General features: G+C 41.9%; 1 pseudogene; it reads right to left on the minus strand.

Moving 5' to 3' along the window:
* Window positions 139-6449, minus strand: LOC110434599 (annotated as a pseudogene).

The raw sequence follows: 18086 nt of genomic DNA on the forward strand, positions 1-18086 counted from the left end.
CACACAAGTGATCATCTTTTGGGCGATGTTTTTAAGTTCCTACAATTGATGATATTTTCAAGTTCACAAAAGTGATCATTTGGGTGATGTTTTTAAGTTCATACAAGTGATCGACGTGATTATTTTTGGGCGATGTTTTCAAGCTGCTACAGTCACCATACTCCTGGAACAAATAATCGAACACAAATGTGAAAATAAGAAGAAAAAAAAACTGTCAAACAACAACCAAAAAGAAAAAAACAACCGCACGAGCCTCATGCAGTCACGCTGCTGATCCTGGAAGCTGGAGCCGCAGGCCGCAGCCAACATCCCCGGAATCGGGAAAGGGTACCAAGAATTTGTCAGGGAAGAATGGACGGAAGAGTGGAGAGCATCGAGCACGTGCAGTGCTCTTATCCCGTGGTGGGGGAAAAAAGGGAACACCTGCTCTGTACCATACCATCTGCCAATAGTGATTTACCGTGCTGAACTGCTGCCTGCTGGTCAAACTAATATCCCAGGCGTGCTCTGCTCAGAGTTGTTACCTGATGTGTCCAGACGCTTTCTACAATTAATTTCTAGATTTCTTGATGTATCATCTGTATTGTAGGTTTATTATCAGTACAGAATATGAAACAACGTTTTTAATGTTTTTCTCCTATTGTAAACCACAACATATTTATTTTTTAAAAAAAAAGGTAGAAAATTTTTTTGGTCTGTGAACGTTGGGATGGTGGCCAGTACAGCCAACCAGCAGCTGCATCACCTGCATCCATCCGGTTTTGATCATCAGGATTTCAAATGGCAATATTAATTTGTTGACATATTTGCTCATAATATTGTAAATGGCGTATCTTTGGCTAGTGTTAACAAATGATGGGAAGTTTGTGCCGTAGCTAAATATGGGTTCTCAACAATATACAAACTGTCACGTCAACAAATTTATAGTTCTGAATACAATTCTATGCAGAAAGAGTAATGATAACTACAGGGGAGAACATGTCTTGAACTCATCCTGATTCAGTAACCTATCATCCGCTAAGAACAAATTTCTAACCTTTACTAGGTCAAAATGTCAAATAGACTCGTACTACAACAGTAGCAAAAAAAAAATGGATCAACAGTTCTAACACTAGCTTTCATTCTCTACATCCCAAAAACGTTCAGTATCTCATGATTCACCGTAACTTGGTGTAGGATGCCTACTTGAAGACAAGCAACTAGCAATGCGATGTACTGACACTTATTCCCTCTGTCCTCAGCATTCAAATTTTGTTCTCAAATATAACTAGAAGAACACCCCACGCGTTGCTGCGGAAATTTCAGATAATTTAAATAAAATTAGACTATTTATGTTTATAGTTATATGAATAAAATTATCTTGAATTAATTTTGTTGAATGATTTGACACATCAATATAAACAACTAAATGCATATTAGTAGATGAAGAGATGATTATCATAATTACATGTACTAGTTGCCTATAATTGCAAGTTTTAGTGGATTGTTGATGTGGATAGCTTGCATGTTGAGAGAAATCTTTAGTGGGGTTTAACTTTATAAGAGTATAAGATATAAGATAAGGACAAAAACCAATTTTATATTAAATAATTTCTATTTATCAACCAATCATCATCAATCACGTTATTGTCTGCTCATATGGATTTTGGGACTTTTGTTTAGGGTGTTCTGCTTGAGTAGAAACAAAATATTAAGCCAACAAAAATAGGAAAGCACCCAAATCAAATGTAGGGGCCCTGATTTGGATGCCTCTGCTGGAGTTGCTCTAACGAGTTTCTACTATACTGTAATTGATGGTGCCATGAATGATTGCTGTCTAGCCCAACCAAACAACAACCAACGGCATGTAATAATGCCTTATTTAGTTTCTATCTAAAATTTTTCACCAATCTCATCAAATCTTTCAACACATGCATGGACCATTAAATGTAGACAAAAAAAACTAATTGCACAGTTTGGTTATAAATTGTGAGACAAATCTTTTAAACTTAATTAGTTCATGATTAGCCATAATTATTACATTAACCAACATGTGCTAATGATGAATTAATTAGGCTTAATAAATTCATCTCGCAGTTTTTACATGAACTATGTAATTTATTTTTATTAGTCTATGTTTAATACTTTACATATGTATTGGCATATCCGATGTGACATTCATTTTTTTTTGAACTAAACAAGGCCTAAACATTGTAAACTTGCATGTCAGGTAGACCGAGCCAAACGCGTACATGTGCACAAGAAATTACAGGTTGGAAATGGCTTATGCCTGAAAAAGAATGGGACAAGAGCAACTCCAGCAGGGCCCCTACTTGAGCCCCTATAGCTAAATATGGGTGCCCAGGAAAAAAACAGCACTCCAGCAGGGCCCCTACTAGAGCCCCCAATTTGGGGTGGGCACCCAAATCTTCCCTGCAGACCCCATTTCTGTTGGCCCAACAGCCCAGCCCCCATCCTGCGTGGTGTGGCAATTAACTCGTCACACCAAACAAACGCAGCTTCGCCCATCTCCCTCTAGCGCTAATTTTCACTACCGCGCTCCCTCCCTCCACCTCTAACCTCCACCGTTGGGCCTCGCCACCGTAAGAGTGGCCTCTCCTCGATGAGCGGGAGCAGCCCCAGCCATGGTTATCGCGAGCGTCGAGCCTCCCCTTCTTGTGGCCATGCGGTAGCAAAAATGTTTGACCCAATGACGAGTGGGTCCCACATGTCATTGTCTGCCAGTTTGGATTTGGGGGCCTTCATTTAGGTGGTACTGTTGGAGTGGAAGCAAAAATTTTGGGCACCCAAAAGTAGGGAGAGCACCCAAATGAAAAGTAGAGGCCCTGTTTTGGGGGCTACTGCTGGAGTTGCTCTTACTAAACTTCAGGTGTCTAAATTTTAGTTTTCTTTTAGACGACGATTATTGCATCTATTTTATATTTTATTGTATATAACCTGTAATTTTCGATTTCGAGAATAAAAAAACTATTAGGCAAAACCATAAAAACATAATTAACAGTTCCCGGTTGTTTCTATTATCAGACCAAGCAAAAAAAATTATGATACAGAGAGAAATGACAAATCACAACAGTAACAATTTGTTGTATAATAGCGTTTTCTAAAATCATCTTAAGAGTCAGTCACATGAAATATATAGAAAAACATATAGAAAAAGCGAGAAAAGAATACTCTGCTGCCAAAGAGGACACAAGTGCTGCAAACGCAAGACCGATGGCCCACGGCCCACGCTGTGCAGCAGGCTGTTCTAGGCTGGAGCAGAGCGGCTGGGCTGTAATATAAAATTAGATCATCAAGCATACGCCTAATAAATAAATAAATATATATAACTAAATTATACATGATCTAGTGAGTATAAATTTTTTACTACAATTCAATTATACAATATTAATCCACTATAAAAATTTTACCATAATGAACCATAAAAACGATAGATATGAATTAATTATAGAAAATCAAAGATCTAAAGTTATAACAAAAAAAAAAACTATACTAAAGCATACCATATTATCTACTCATGTGGAGTCTAACAAAATTTATCTATTTTATTAGGATTTGCTATTCTTTAGATGACTGAAAAAAACAATTGTTCAGAAACGGCTCTGAACCATCGGATGAAGTTCTAATGGACCTAAAATTCACATAAAGAAAGATCAAAGGACCATCACGTTACCTGAATAAAAAGGTAGATTTCACGCAGCTGAGTTTTCGGATAGGTGTTTTTTTATATTTTTTCTGTAATTTATTATGATTTACCAAAATTTTAGCCAAAATAAATAAAACAGAAAAAGAGAAAACCGCCTTTGATGTAAAACGAATAGTTTTAAAAATCCAGGGAGATAGTTTACCCAGTTTTAAAGATCAATGAGAAGAAAACAGACTTTTGCAAAATTTGAGGGTGGTAATGTGGATTTTTTCGAGAAATAATAAATGATCTTTTTACCTATCTGCCATTATGAAAGACGCTTCGGACCTACATGCCACTAAAAAGTTCGAACGTACCCAAGTAAAAGCTATCTTTCAAGCCACTTCCATCCAAGCCATGACACAATAGTAATTTTTTTGCCTCCCAGGTCATTCCGTCCACTTTTGCGCCGTCAAACTAAGGTGAAAAAAGTTCAAAATACCCTCGTGTCCCTATCACTCATCGTCCCATCACCGTGCTCTCAACTACCTCCACTTTGGCAGCCCACGATGGCAAAAGTGAGGCCTGATTGGAGCTTTCGAAGCAGCAGGACTGCGCGTCCTCCAACCTCGCCGCCTCTGTTACCGCCAAACATCGTTGAGCCGCGCCACCCCGTCCCAAGCCGCCAGTGAACTGCGCACCATAACTCGGAGTTCCATGCCTGCGCCCTCCGCAACCGCACCCGTCTCCTCCGTGGCCCCCTACCATCACCCAAGGTCAAACTTGCATCCCTCTTCACCGTGTGCACCGCAACCGCTCTCCATTCCTGTTCGGGCAAAGGAGATGAGGTTGGAGACGAAGAGAGAGGGGGTATTTTGGACTTTTTTACTGGACGGGCCCACATGTTAGGCCTGTCAAACGGTGAAAACTCAACAGAAGTGGATGAAATGGCTTGGAGACAAAAAAAAAAGTGTCATGGCACTCACTAGAGTGCGTTTGAACTCTTTAGTGACATGCAGATTTGAAGCATCTTAATGGTACACGGCTCATGATAATAAAATAACTAGTTGGATTCCCAATACGTTGCTGTGAGAATTTGAGTTTATAATTTAGCTGGCCATTTCATGTTATAATTAGATGGCCTATTTAGAGTTGAATGGAGAAAAGACGATGTGAATGATATATTCCTAGTGATATGCGAAGTTAACAATTTAATTTGTGTATGACAGATGAGTAAATTCATCGTAGTGGGCGTATATGTATAATCTGTAAGTAAGCTTTAAATACATATGACTTTATAGTAGAAAAAGGAAGAAATATAGATACTTTATCTGTCTCTAAGTATATAAGATATTTTGGTATCTCTATATTCATAGTTTATACTATGTTTTTAAAAATAATATATATTTAGATATATAGCAAAGTTATGAATCTAGAAAAAAACAAAATGAGTTATAGTTTAGTTCGGATCGGAGGGTGACTGCAACGTTTTCCCTGATACCACAACTAAAGAAAGCTGTTCGGATTGAAGGAAAGTCACGGGAAGTCTATTCCGGAGGAAAGGAAAGGATGCATGGCGTTTGGAACAAAGGAACGTTCCCTACCATTCCTGAGGAAAGAATACTGTATGCATACAAAACGTAGGAACCTGCAGAAAACACCTCGTGCAGCTTGTTGATATGCTTCGCGTTCGCGATGTGCACGCGCGTCTACCGCGTTTGCTCCTGCATGCATGCGACTGCGAGCGCACCTCTCAGCTCGTGCTTGATGTCGCTCGCTTCGCTCACCTGCGCGCTGCTTGTTGCCGCCGCTGGTGCCCGGGCTAATGGCGCGCGCCGACTGCACGTACGCCGTGCTCCGCCAGCAGCTCAGCCGCGTCGGCGTTGCCCATCTTCTACGCAGTGTCCAGCACGTACCAGCAGGGTCTCGCGCGCCGGCCGGCCGGACCGGTTGATCGCCTTGAGGTCCGTCCGGCCGTGTCGGGCCGGCATCGTGACCAGCCGCGCGCCTAATGATCTCGCGTGCCGCATGCACCTTGTGCGCCGCGATGTGCGGTGTTGTCCTTCTGGTGGTTAAGCAGCTAGCGCCGGCTCGGCGGCGAGGAGCGCATCGACGAGGTCCAACCTGGTGCCCTTGGCGGCCATGCATGTGCAGCGCGGTCTGGTCCGTGCGCACCGCGATGCTGGGCCCCGGCCGGCCGTACCTGCAGCGCCGTCTTGCTGTGTTGCTGCCCGCGATCAGCGCCAGGCTCCAGTCCACATGCATGCAGCAGGGGAGCCTCACCACGTCCAAGTGCCCCTGTGTCGCCGTCGTGTTCGACGAGTCAACCGTGTGTCATCAACAACGCCTGCAGCAGCTCCCTCATGACGTCTGTGTGCATGATGCATGGATGGGACACGCATCATCGATGGCGATCATGCATGCATGAGAATGAGAGAAATTAATGAAAAACCAATCGATCAATACCTACATCCCCTTTCTTGGCTGCGATGTGGAGCGCGTTGCATGCAGCCGCTGTTGTTGGCCTGGATGCTGGCGGTGGCGACATCCTGGCACCTGATCATCTCTCCGCCGCCAGGGCCACGCACGTACCCGTACCCGGCGGCCACGACAGCAGCGCCCCGAGCTCCTCGGCGACCTTGCCGGACATCATCTCCCGCATCGACGCGAGCTGCCCGGCGCACGCCGCTACGTGCATCGCCGTGTCGTCGTCCCGCTTCGCCGTCAGCTGCTTCATCATCTTCTTGCGCCGCATCCCCGCCTGCGCCGCCCTCGGCCTGCACCTGCACTCCTCGCCACCGCCGGTTTGGTTCTTCGCTTCCATCAAATCAAACTCCTCGGGGGCTCGGGTGCTTTGCGGCGGATCTACTAAGGACGGGGACAGTGCTCGTATCTACCGTAATTAAATGAACTAAATAATACAAATAAAAAAATCAAATATCTATTTAATTCATTATAAATTGCACTAGAAAAGAACCGTATGTATCCATTTAAAGGCCATCCTCATCCGGATCTACTGCCGCTGCCTGACCGCGACACGAGGCCCATATTGGAAGCCTGAAAGAAGACCGAGCAGGGACAGAGGGTATTTTAGATATTTTTTCGGATCGGGCCTACATGTTAGGTCTGTCAAACGGTAAATGAACGGAATGATGCGCTGGACAAAAAAGATAAGTGTCATAGTATAGAGATCTCACTGGAGCCTTTTACAAGGCTTGCTGGCACATCATCAAGAATGACCTTATGGTTGCGATAGACTGCTTCTACCACCTCCGTACTGGGCCTTTGGAGCGCCTCAATGGGGCGTTTATTGTCCTCATCCCGAAGAAGGACATCGCTGAACATGCAACAGATTTTAAGACCAATTAGTTTAATAAACTCCTTTGCAAAGCTGATCACGAAGACATTATCTATACGATTGTCAGCACACATTGACCAGCTTATTTCCAGCTCACAAAGTGCATTCATCCAAGGCCGTTGTATCCAAGAAAACTTCCTGTATGTGCGGAATTTAGCCAGAGCATACCATAGGACGAAGACGCCGGCCCTTCTTTTCAAACTGGATATCTCTAAGGCCTTTGACACAGTCTCCTGGGCGTATGTCCTTGAACTACTCGAGCAAAGAGGTTTCAGTTGCAGGTGGAGGAATTGGTTAAGCCTCCTTTTCAGTAGTGCACACTCCTCAGTTTTGCTGAATGGAGTTCCAGGGGAAAGAATAAACCATGCGCGGGGACTTCGTCAGGGTGATCCGCTATCCCCGTATCTATTCATCCTCGCCATCGATGCTTTGCAGCGGATTCTTGACATTGCCACAGAGGATGGGATTCTAAGTCCGTTGCGTGGTAGGTACGCTAAGCTGAGATTGTCACTGTATGCTGATGATGCTGTCATTTTCCTCAATCCGGTACAAGAAGAAGTACGTGCACTTCTCAGCATCCTGGAGCAGTTTGGAAATGCGAGTGGCCTTAAGCTAAATCTCGCGAAATGTATGGTCGCGCCCATCAGATGTCTGGGAATTGATGTGGACCACATTCTTGAGCCATTTGCAGGTCAAAAAGTATCCTTCCCAATAAGGTACTTAGGACTGCCAATTACATTAGGCCGCCTCAAATTGGTGCACCTACAGAATGTCTTGGACAGAGCAAAAACGAAGCTGACAGGATGGCAAGGTCGTCTCCTTAATATAGCTGGACGGCGTGAGCTGGTGCGTTCAGTCCTGAGTGCAATTCCAATCTATCTTCTTTCAGCACTCAAGGTTCCAAAAGAATTCCCAAAAGATATAGATAAAGCACGTCGCCGATTTCTGTGGGCTGGTGAAAGGTCCTAATATGGCTAGAGGGGGGGTGAATAGCCTATTTAAAAAATTCTACAAACTCACTAGAGCAAAAGGTTAGTAAATAACAAAGCGAAGCTTTTTGCTCTAGCTCTAAAGGGGTGTTTGCAAGCCACCTACCCAACAATTCTAGTTGCTAAGATCTCTATGCACACAAGAACTAAGACTTTACAAGATACACTAGAGAACTAAGCTACACAAGTCAAAGTAAGCAACTAAACTAATTACACTAGTTTGCGGTAAGTAAAGATAAGATGAGATATTTATACCGCCGTGTAGGGGATGAACCAATCACCAATATAAACAATCAAGCACCGGGAGAATGCCAATCAAACACAATTGAGACACCGATTTTTCTCCCGAGGTTCACGTGCTTGCCGGCACGCTACGTCCCCGTTGTGTCGACCAACACTTGGTGGTTCGGTGGCTAAGAGGTGTAGCACGAACCTCGTCCTCACTAGGACACCACAAGAACCTACCCACAAGTGAGGTAGCTCAATGACACGAGCAATCCACTAATGTTGCCTTTGGCTCTCCGCCGAGGTAGGCACAAACCTCTCACAATCACCGGGAGATAGCCACGAACAATCACCAACTCGTGCCAATCCTCCTCCGCTGCTCCAAGCCGTCTAGGCGGCGGCAACCACCAAGAGTAACAAGAAAACCGCAGCCAAATCGATCCCCAAGTGCCACTAGATGCAATCACTCAAGCAAATGCACTTGGAATCACTCCCAATCTCACAAAGATGTTTAATCTATGAAGGAGATGAGTGCGAGGTGTTTGCTTAGGCTCACAAGGATGTCAAGTATGTTAGAATGCCAAGAGTCTGAGCCCCAAGCCGGCCAAACACGTATTTATAGCCCCTCAAACAAATAGAGCCGTTGGCTCTTTCACTGGGCAAAAACTCGGGGTCACCGGACGGTCCGGTGCTCACCGGACTCGTGCGCAGAGAGTTTGTCAAACTCGCGACCTCACCGGACGCTAGGCACCGGACGGTCCGGTGCTCACCGGACTCGTGCGCAGAGAGGGTTGCAAAAACCCCTCACACCGGACGCGCACCACCGGACGCTCAAGCCAGCGTCCGGTGCCTATCGTCCGGTGCCTTACCCTAGCTGGGCCAGGCACTGTCTGCACACCGGATGCTCAGACACAGCGTCCGGTGCCTCTAAGCCAGCGTCCGGTGAGTGTTTTCTCAGCGAGAAACACTCCCGCGACTTCACCAAATTTCCCTCCGGCGCAATAGAAAATATGCAGTTCATTTTCTCGAAAAGCGCCGAATCCCGCCTCGCAAGCTCGGCGGGAGGGAGAGAGGAACCCATCCTCCCTCAACCCTTCAAACTTCAACTCCCATCTCAAAGTGTGCCAACACCACAATGTGTAAACCAACAAGTGCACGTGTGTTAGCATTTTCACAATCATTTTTCTTCGAAGGAGTTAAGTTAGCTCACTAGGTTCTAAATGCATACACATGAACAATGACACCTAGTGGCACTTGATAACCGCTTAGCCAAAGAATTCCCCTCTTTATAGTACGGCTATCTATCCTAAATGTGATCACACCCTCTATGGTGTCTTGATCACTAAAACCAAAACCCTAAGCAATACCTTTGCCTTGATCTCCATAGGGTTTGTTTTTCTCTTTCTTCTTTTCCAAGTTGAGCACTTGATCATCTTGTGGTCATCACCATCATCACCATGATCATCACTTGCTCCATCACTTGGCATGTACCAGCCTCATTAAGTCTACACACACTTAGCATAGAGGTTAGTACTAGGGTTTCATCAATTATCCAAAACCAAACTAGGGCTTTCAGCTGGTGACAGTGAATTAACAGGCAGCAAATGTAAGGTGGCCTGGAGTCTAGCCATGAAGCCTATTGAATTTGGAGGGTTAGGCATCCTAGACCTGGAGAAATTCAGCCGGGCACTTCGTCTCCGGTGGTTATGGTATGCTTGGGCAGAGCCCCATAAAGCATGGCTGGGAACGACACTTCCGATCAACGATGTCGACGCTGCCCTTTTTGCGGCAGCAACCACAGTCTCTCTACGGAATGGACAAAAAGCTTTGTTCTGGCACTCTCGCTGGGCACATGGTCGACCCCTGCTGCTCCGTTTCCCGCTGCTGTACGGTCATAGCAGAAGGAAGAACAGAACAGTGCATGATGCTCTACAGAATGGCAAATGGATCAAAGACATCGCCTACAGTCTGAACAATGACCTTCTTGCTGAATTCTTTGGGCTCTGGAATGTGTTGCAATCCTTGGAACTTAACCTGGACACCCCTGAGGAAGATCAAATTTGTTGGAAGCTCGACCCTTCCGGGAAGTATACTGCAAAATCTGCATATAACATCCAATTCAGCGGTTGCATACTCTCCAATTTTCCTAGGCTGATATGGAAGGCATGGGCACCTCCAAAATGCAAATTTTTTCTCTGGCTACTATTACAGGATCGCCTATGGACAGCGGCAAGACTGCAGGTGCGCGGCTTGGAAAACAATTATTTCTGTGGCTTATACGTTCGGAACTTGGAGACTATCACACACCTATTCATCGACTGCCCCTTCTCCCGGACAGTATGGGACCGGGTAGCTACCTGGAGTAACTGCAACAATCTACAACCGGTTCAGTGGGGCGAAACAAGAGACGTCGAAGATTGGTTCCTAGTGATGATTGATCGCGGGAGCAAAAAGGGCCACACACTGGCCATCCTCACGCTATGGTGCATCTGGAATCGGCGAAATGCTGCTGTCTTCAACAACAAGACTTGCACGGCGGAACAGGTCTTTGGCCAAATCAACGAAGAAGCCTTCTTATGGGCTAATGCTGGTGGAAAAGCTCTTAGATCCCTCTTTGTTGGCCACAACTTTGGGAGAATATAGCTAATTGTATTTTTTCCCCGGTAGCAGTTTGCTGCTGTGGGCTGCGCCTCTCGCGCCTATGCTGTAAAACTCTTATCCCCTCTTATCAATATATGGCCGGGTAACCGGACCTTTTAAAAAAAATAGTATAGAGATCCGCTTTAATTTTTTAGTGGCATGAAAGAACAAGAACCCATCTTTCTTAATGGCACGTAGGAAAAAAAACTCAAGAAACAATACCCAAATCTTTCTTAGTGGGCGGAGGGAGGTGGTCGAAATCAATGATTAATGGAAGGAATGCCCAAATCTGAAACTTTCAGGTGGTATTTGTTGTCGGCATGAGAAGAGGAAGGCATACTCACAGCTATTATAAACATGGAGTAAGAGGTGATGGTCCAGTATGCGTTTCCAGTTTAGGTGCAGTAATTGTTGAGAAATCAATATAGCAATTAATAATGTGGTTCAGTGTTGTGAGAGGGAGCTGCAGAGATGGCAGCCAGTTGTCTATTTGCTTGAGCATATCTGCTAACCGTTCAACAATATTTTTCTATATATGAGTTAGTGGTCTGTAAATTGTATTTATTTTGTTGATGCTTTGCTCTGTAGGATGTAGCTTACAATTTGTGTGATTTATGTGAATATGTAAAGGAATACGCAAGGTGTTAATTTATTTATATTTATTCATGTAAATATATGAGTTAGTGGTCATGTAAATATATTTATTTATATTTATGTCAGTGAGCATATGAGTTAGTGGTCTGTAAATTGTGCCGCTTAGTTGATTTTTGACTACCTATTTTATGTGACTGTGTAGCATTTGGAGCCTTTGACGGAGGTTGAAGACCATAACGAGGACTTTGATATGAATGCTGAAATATCAGTTAGTGTGCCAACAGATGATGATGTAGATGACGATCCAGTTACGAAGGAGGTTGGAGATGATGTAAGTGTGCCTTCAAGTCCTTCGAAAGCAACTAGAGGGCGGAAAGGAAAGAGGTCTGGTGTGCATTTATCCCCTTCTAAGGTCAAGGTAAAGAGAGGAAAGAGGGCTGGTTGTTGGAAGTATTTCAAAGAGATAAAAGTTCAATCTGATAAGGAGTTTGGTGTTATGGTGACAAAGGCTAAGTGCAGATTTTGCCATAAGAGTTATGCATACCAACAAGGTGGAGCAACTTCACAGCTGAATCGTCACCTTAGCCGCTGCACTGCACACAGTTTCAGAACAAGCTTGCTAAAGCTAAACGAATACTTGCTCAAGGTACACTCAACTATGTTGCAGATGATGGTTGTCTTGTTATTAATCCTACTGAGTATGACCATGAGCACACCAGAAAATTGATTGCAAAGATGATAATTGTCCATGAGTATTCTTTTAGGATGGTTGAGCATAAATGGTTTAATATCTTGATGAAGTGGATGAATAGCAACTATGAATCTATTGGTAGGAAGACTATAAAAAATGAATGCGTGAAAGTTTATGAATCTGAGAAAGAGTTGCTAAAGAAAAGTCTTAGGCAGGCTGAATCAATTAGTTTGACTACTGATTTGTGGACATCAAATCAAAATATTCAGTACATGTGTTTGGTGGCACATTACATAGATAGTGATTGGGTTTTGCAATGTCGTGTTCTTAACTTTGTTGAGTTAGAACCTCCCCACACTGGTTTGGTGATAGCTCATGCTGTTTTTGAGTGCTTGGTGGAATGGAAAATAGAAGATAAGGTTATGTCAATCACCCATGATAATGCTTCAAATAATGATGTTGCTACTACAAATTTGTCAGCCAAGCTGCTTGCTAGAAAGAATGGTCAGTTTGATCCCAAATATTTTCATGTTCGTTGTGCTGCTCACATAGTTAATTTGGTTGTTAATGATGGTCTAGAACCAATAGAAGGTCTCATAAGTGATCTAAGGAATACTGTGAAATATTTCAAGAGGTCTCCAAGTCGCCTGTACAAATTTGTAGAGGTGTGCAATGATTATGCTATTAAAGTTGGGAAATGTTTGTCTCTTGATGTCAAAACAAGGTGGAACTCAACATATAAAATGCTTAACACTTGCATTGAGTATAGGTCTGCATTTGGTTATTATGCTCAAGTGGACCAGAACTATGCATGGAAACCTACAGATTCTGAATGGGACATGTATGAGAAGATTAGGCCAATTCTAGGAGAGATGGCTGGAGCAACTACTGCATTTTCAGGTTCAGTTTATCCTACTGCTAATGTCTTCTACCCTTACATTTTGAAAGTCAAGCTTGCATTGTTGAAGGCAAAAAATGAGGAGGACCCATATTTGAAGAACATGGGTGCTGCAATGTTAGACAAATTTAATAAATATTGGGAAGAGAAGAACAATGTAATGGTTATTGCTACAATCCTTGACCCTAGGTTCAAAATGAGATATATTGAGTTCTATTTTAGAAAGCTTTATGGCTCCTCAAGGTGTGAACAAGAGGTTGCTGATATAAAAAAAAAGTTAGAAGAGTTGTACAAGAAGCATGAGTTAGAGCAACATCGGAAAATGGGTGGCAGTAGCAGCTCATCAACCACTCAATCAGCCTCATCATCAAAGGAAACAACCAGCTCAGTGGCTTGTCTTGTCTCAAGTGAATTTGAGTCATTTCTAGAGTCTAGTGCTTCAGAAACTTCAAAATCTGAGTTACTTATCTACCTAGATGAAGCAAACCATCCATTACAAGATAAGAATTTCAACTTACTTCACTATTGGAAGGTGAATGCTCTTAGATTTCCCATTGTGTCTAGTTTGGCAAAGAAGTTCTTAGCTGTCCCAGCTAGCAGCGTATCATCTGAGTCCACTTTCAGTTGTGGAGGTAGAGTTCTTGATGACTACAGGAGTTCTTTAAAGCCAGCTACAGTTCAAGCACTAGTTTGTGCATCTAGTTGGATACGAGGTTCTAAAAGTCCTCCTATTATTCTGGTATGTGATGTTTAGTCTACTTTTCCAAAATTTGTGTAATATAAATGCATAATGCTTAATTCTGTTAATATTTTTACAGGGAGAAGATGCTGATGATGGTGACATTGAAAGTGTGGAGCTTCCCAACAGTGTGGTAGAAAGCAACTAGTAAGTTTATTTTAGAATGTACAACAGTGTGGTGAATTGTAGAGATCATATTTGTATATTTGTTCTCACTTGATGTGGATTTTACATACAGGTAACAAGATATAAAGTGGGAAGAGAACTGGGACAAACCTGATTAGTGATCAGTCTACTTGTCATTTGTCAAGCCGTAGCTTATTTATTTTGCTTCTTTCGTGAATGCTTGGATGATGGCTAAACTGTGAATCTGTGATGGGTCGCCTTTAAACTTTGACGTATTGTGGATCAATCGACGGAATGATTAAATTCTCTTTTGTTAAATTTATATGTATTTTGTGCTTGTTGGCTTGCTGTTCACTTGCAATTATCTGTAATGTGTTTTTACATTTTGGCTCGCGAGCCAAAACGAGCTACTCGAGCTATTTAGCGAGTCGAGCCGAGCTGATCTTCTAGCTCGTTAGTGTAACGAGCCGAGTCGAGCCAGAGTACTAACGAGTCGAGCTATAACGAGCCGAGCTGTAACGAGCCGAGCTGGCTCGATATCCAGGCCTAAGTGTTGAGAGGGAGCTGCAGAGATGGCAGCCAGTTGTCTATTTGCTTGAGCATATCTGCTAACCGTTCAACAATATTTTTCTATATATGATATTATTAACTCTAAAAACCCTTTTCTTACGGCTATCCTCAAAGCCAAATACTATCCAAACTCTCCTTTTTGGACACCTAACAATGCAGGAACAAGAATCAGTCAAACAGGAACTCATCAACAATGTCACTTACCAAATCCATGCATGTAACTCTTCGATATGGTCCACTCCTTGGGGGGCTGCTACAGTCCGCCCATTCGGACCAGAGTCATCGTCCGACAGCTTCCCGCCTATTTTATTGGCAGGTGGCAGAGGTAGTCTACGGGTAGACAGAGGTAACGTGTATATAGGCTAAAGTTGTCATGTCTAGTTGGCCCACCACATTCAATTCAGCTTTCAGCTCATACATGTGATTTTTAACGAAATAAAAAAAAGTCATAACTACTAAACCAAATATTAAAATGAAATTTCGGTTTGACCATCAAGTTCTTTGCAATAAATCCTTCGAAACAAGATCTCACATGAATATATTTAGATAACTTTTTTAACAAACATTTATTTTATAAAGATAGAACATTTTCTTTTATTTATCAGAGATGATGTTCTATGTTTTAAAAAATAATGTTCTATCTTTGTAAGAAGAGTGTTTGTTCATAAAATTGGTATTATAATATACATAAAAATAAATATATAATAACATAAATAAAAATAATAAAATATAGAGCAAAAACATAAGACAAAAATAAAACATGTTATAGAAAAAAAATTAAAAGAATATCACATAGATGCTTTTAAACATCCTAAAAATACACTGTAGAACACCACATGTATACTAAATGAACATCGTTAGAAATACCATAGAACATCATTTAATGCGTTATAGAACATCACATATATATTATGTGAACCCCAATAAAATACATCACATAACAACATATGTGTAGTAACTAGTAAGTGAACATCACTAAGTATATCATAGAAGATTACTAAATACAATATAGAACATCACATATATTATGTGAACATTACTAAATACATCATAGAAAATAAAATGTATTTTAAGTGAACATTACTAGATATATCGTAGAACATTACTAAATACAATATAGAACATCACATATATACTACGTGAACATTACTAAATACATACCGGAGTATTATATGTTTACTATGTGAACATAAAAGAACACCATAGAACATCTCGTTTATGCTATGAGAACATGACATATATATTATTTAAATATTGCAAAATACATTATATTATATGTATACCACTTGAATATAAAAAAATCACATGTATAACATGTGAACATAAAAAACATAAAAATCACATGTCAACTACATAAAACACCAAAAAAACAACATCATAAAAATAATAAATAAAAGACATAGACGAAAGAAAATATAATTATTAGTAAAGAAACAAAGAACATTACATGCACAACATGCGAGCGTCAAAATAATAAGAAAATAAAAAAATAAAAGAAACATAAAATATAAAAAGTTAAAAGAGTAATAAAAAACATAAAACAAAAAAATAGTGAAGCATGAAAATATAAAATAAATGAAAAGAAAAAACTATAGAAAACATTAAGTAAAAAGAGAAAAGAAAAAAGAGAGAGAAAATAATCAACATAAAAACAAAATTAAATGAAGTAAGCAAAAAAAATATGAAAAGTTTAAAACATAAAAAAAATCACATGAAACAAAAAAAATAAATTGAAGCAAGGAAAGAAAAATAATAAGAAAAGGAAAGGAAAGAAAATAAAAAGAAAAAGAAAAAATTAAGATAAACAATTTAAAAAATGAAAAGAATAATAAAAACACATAAAACAAAAAAATAAATGATAAATTAAGCACGAAAAGGAAATAAAAAGAAAAAATAAATGAAACATAAAAATAAAATAAAAACAAAAAAAAGAAAAGGGAAGAGAAACTAACGTTTACGTTACATACCTAGAACCTAGAAGGCCGAAGCCTCGCGTCGGAAACGTCGCGTCGGGCGGAGGGCGGGAAACATCACGTTGCCGAGCGCGGAAAACGTCGGACGAGTGCTCGGGTCCGAATGTTCGGACCGAAGAATTCCCACTCCTTGGTGCCCCAACTGGGACTCCATACATGACCACCTGCTCTTACCAGTGACTACTATCCCTCTTCTTTAATTTCTGATTTATGGATGCCTGACACGCAAGTTTGGGATGTCCAATTGATAACTGATACTTTTGATGACCAAGCTGTGCAACAGATCAAGGCAATCCCTATAGTGCCTGAAACCACACCCGATGTCCTCAGATGGATCCCAACCAAGAATGGCGTATGTACCACTAAAAGCATCTACAGGTACCTGTCAACCTAGCAGCAGGTTCAACTTCCATCTCAGGGTTCTAGAAGCATTTTGCCTCAGACAAATCAATCATATCCTGTAGAGGGTTTAGAAGATGAAAACTCTTCCTCCCATTATCAAAACGTTGACTTGGAGGATGATTAGGCGAGCTTTGGCCACCGCCGAAAGAGCATCCAGGTACGCAACCCACATTGACCCCTATTGTGCAACCTATGGCTAAATAGAAGATGACACACCTTTTTTTTCCGCTGTCATCTCCCTAGGGCGGTTTGGTTCTCTTCCACCCCCCCCAGAACTGACTTGCTTCCACAAGATAACGATGGACTTCAATTGATCCTACAAAATATCATAACAAATGCCCTGCCTGATGATTATTATAAAAACTACTCATCTCTATGTGGTTCATCTAGAAAGCAAACAAACGACAGGCGCTTCCATAGTAAGGCTTGGACACCCATGTAATGATGTAAGTACACCAGGCTATGGAAACCATGGTCAGCTGCATCCACAACATGGCACTGGACACTCAGACACACGTAGGGGAGCAGATCAGCTAACCGTCGCATCCTGTCACAGACCAACAAGGGCTCCATCCTCCATACCTCCATTGCAGGTATCGCAGCAGATCATCAAGCCAACACCTTGGCTACCACCACCAATGATAACAGCCCACCTCAGCAGTCAACACATCTACGTCAAACAATAGCAGGTATAAAACTATTTCCTTGAAGCAGGTTCGATCGATGGACAGGTTTACCATCACCTCTCTGGCAATATTGCAAGGAACAAGATGCTACTTGGATGCGTCCATTGTCCTGACCACATACATTCAGGACCACATACGGCTGGTCTAGGTGTTTTTATTCTAAACATGCAATCCTCTCCAACTCAATCCATCTTCATCAACGCAAGGATCTCTGCTTGCTATTCAGTGTTGATGGCAGAGGCAGCAAGCTTGGCTCTTGTTACTCTGGTGGTTCAGTCCATGAATATTGCCAACTGCACATTCCTTTCGGACTTTCGGACTGTGAACAACTTGTTCATTTCCTCAATTTGGAGGATCCAAGCAATCCTCCGGACTGGAGAATCAAGCCCTTCACATAGGTTTTCCACAATTATTCAAGATCAAGGCATTATCCAATCTTCAAGATTAACAGATCGCTCAACACGACAGCTGACATCTTAGCTCGTCAGGCCCTTGCTAGTCAACTTATGTATTTAGAGACACATTGTTCAAACCCTTCTTGTAACAGTCTCTAGCAATGCTCTGTTCTCC

Source organism: Sorghum bicolor, chromosome 4 (genome assembly GCF_000003195.3).
Source record: "Sorghum bicolor cultivar BTx623 chromosome 4, Sorghum_bicolor_NCBIv3, whole genome shotgun sequence".
Taxonomy (NCBI): domain Eukaryota; kingdom Viridiplantae; phylum Streptophyta; class Magnoliopsida; order Poales; family Poaceae; genus Sorghum; species Sorghum bicolor.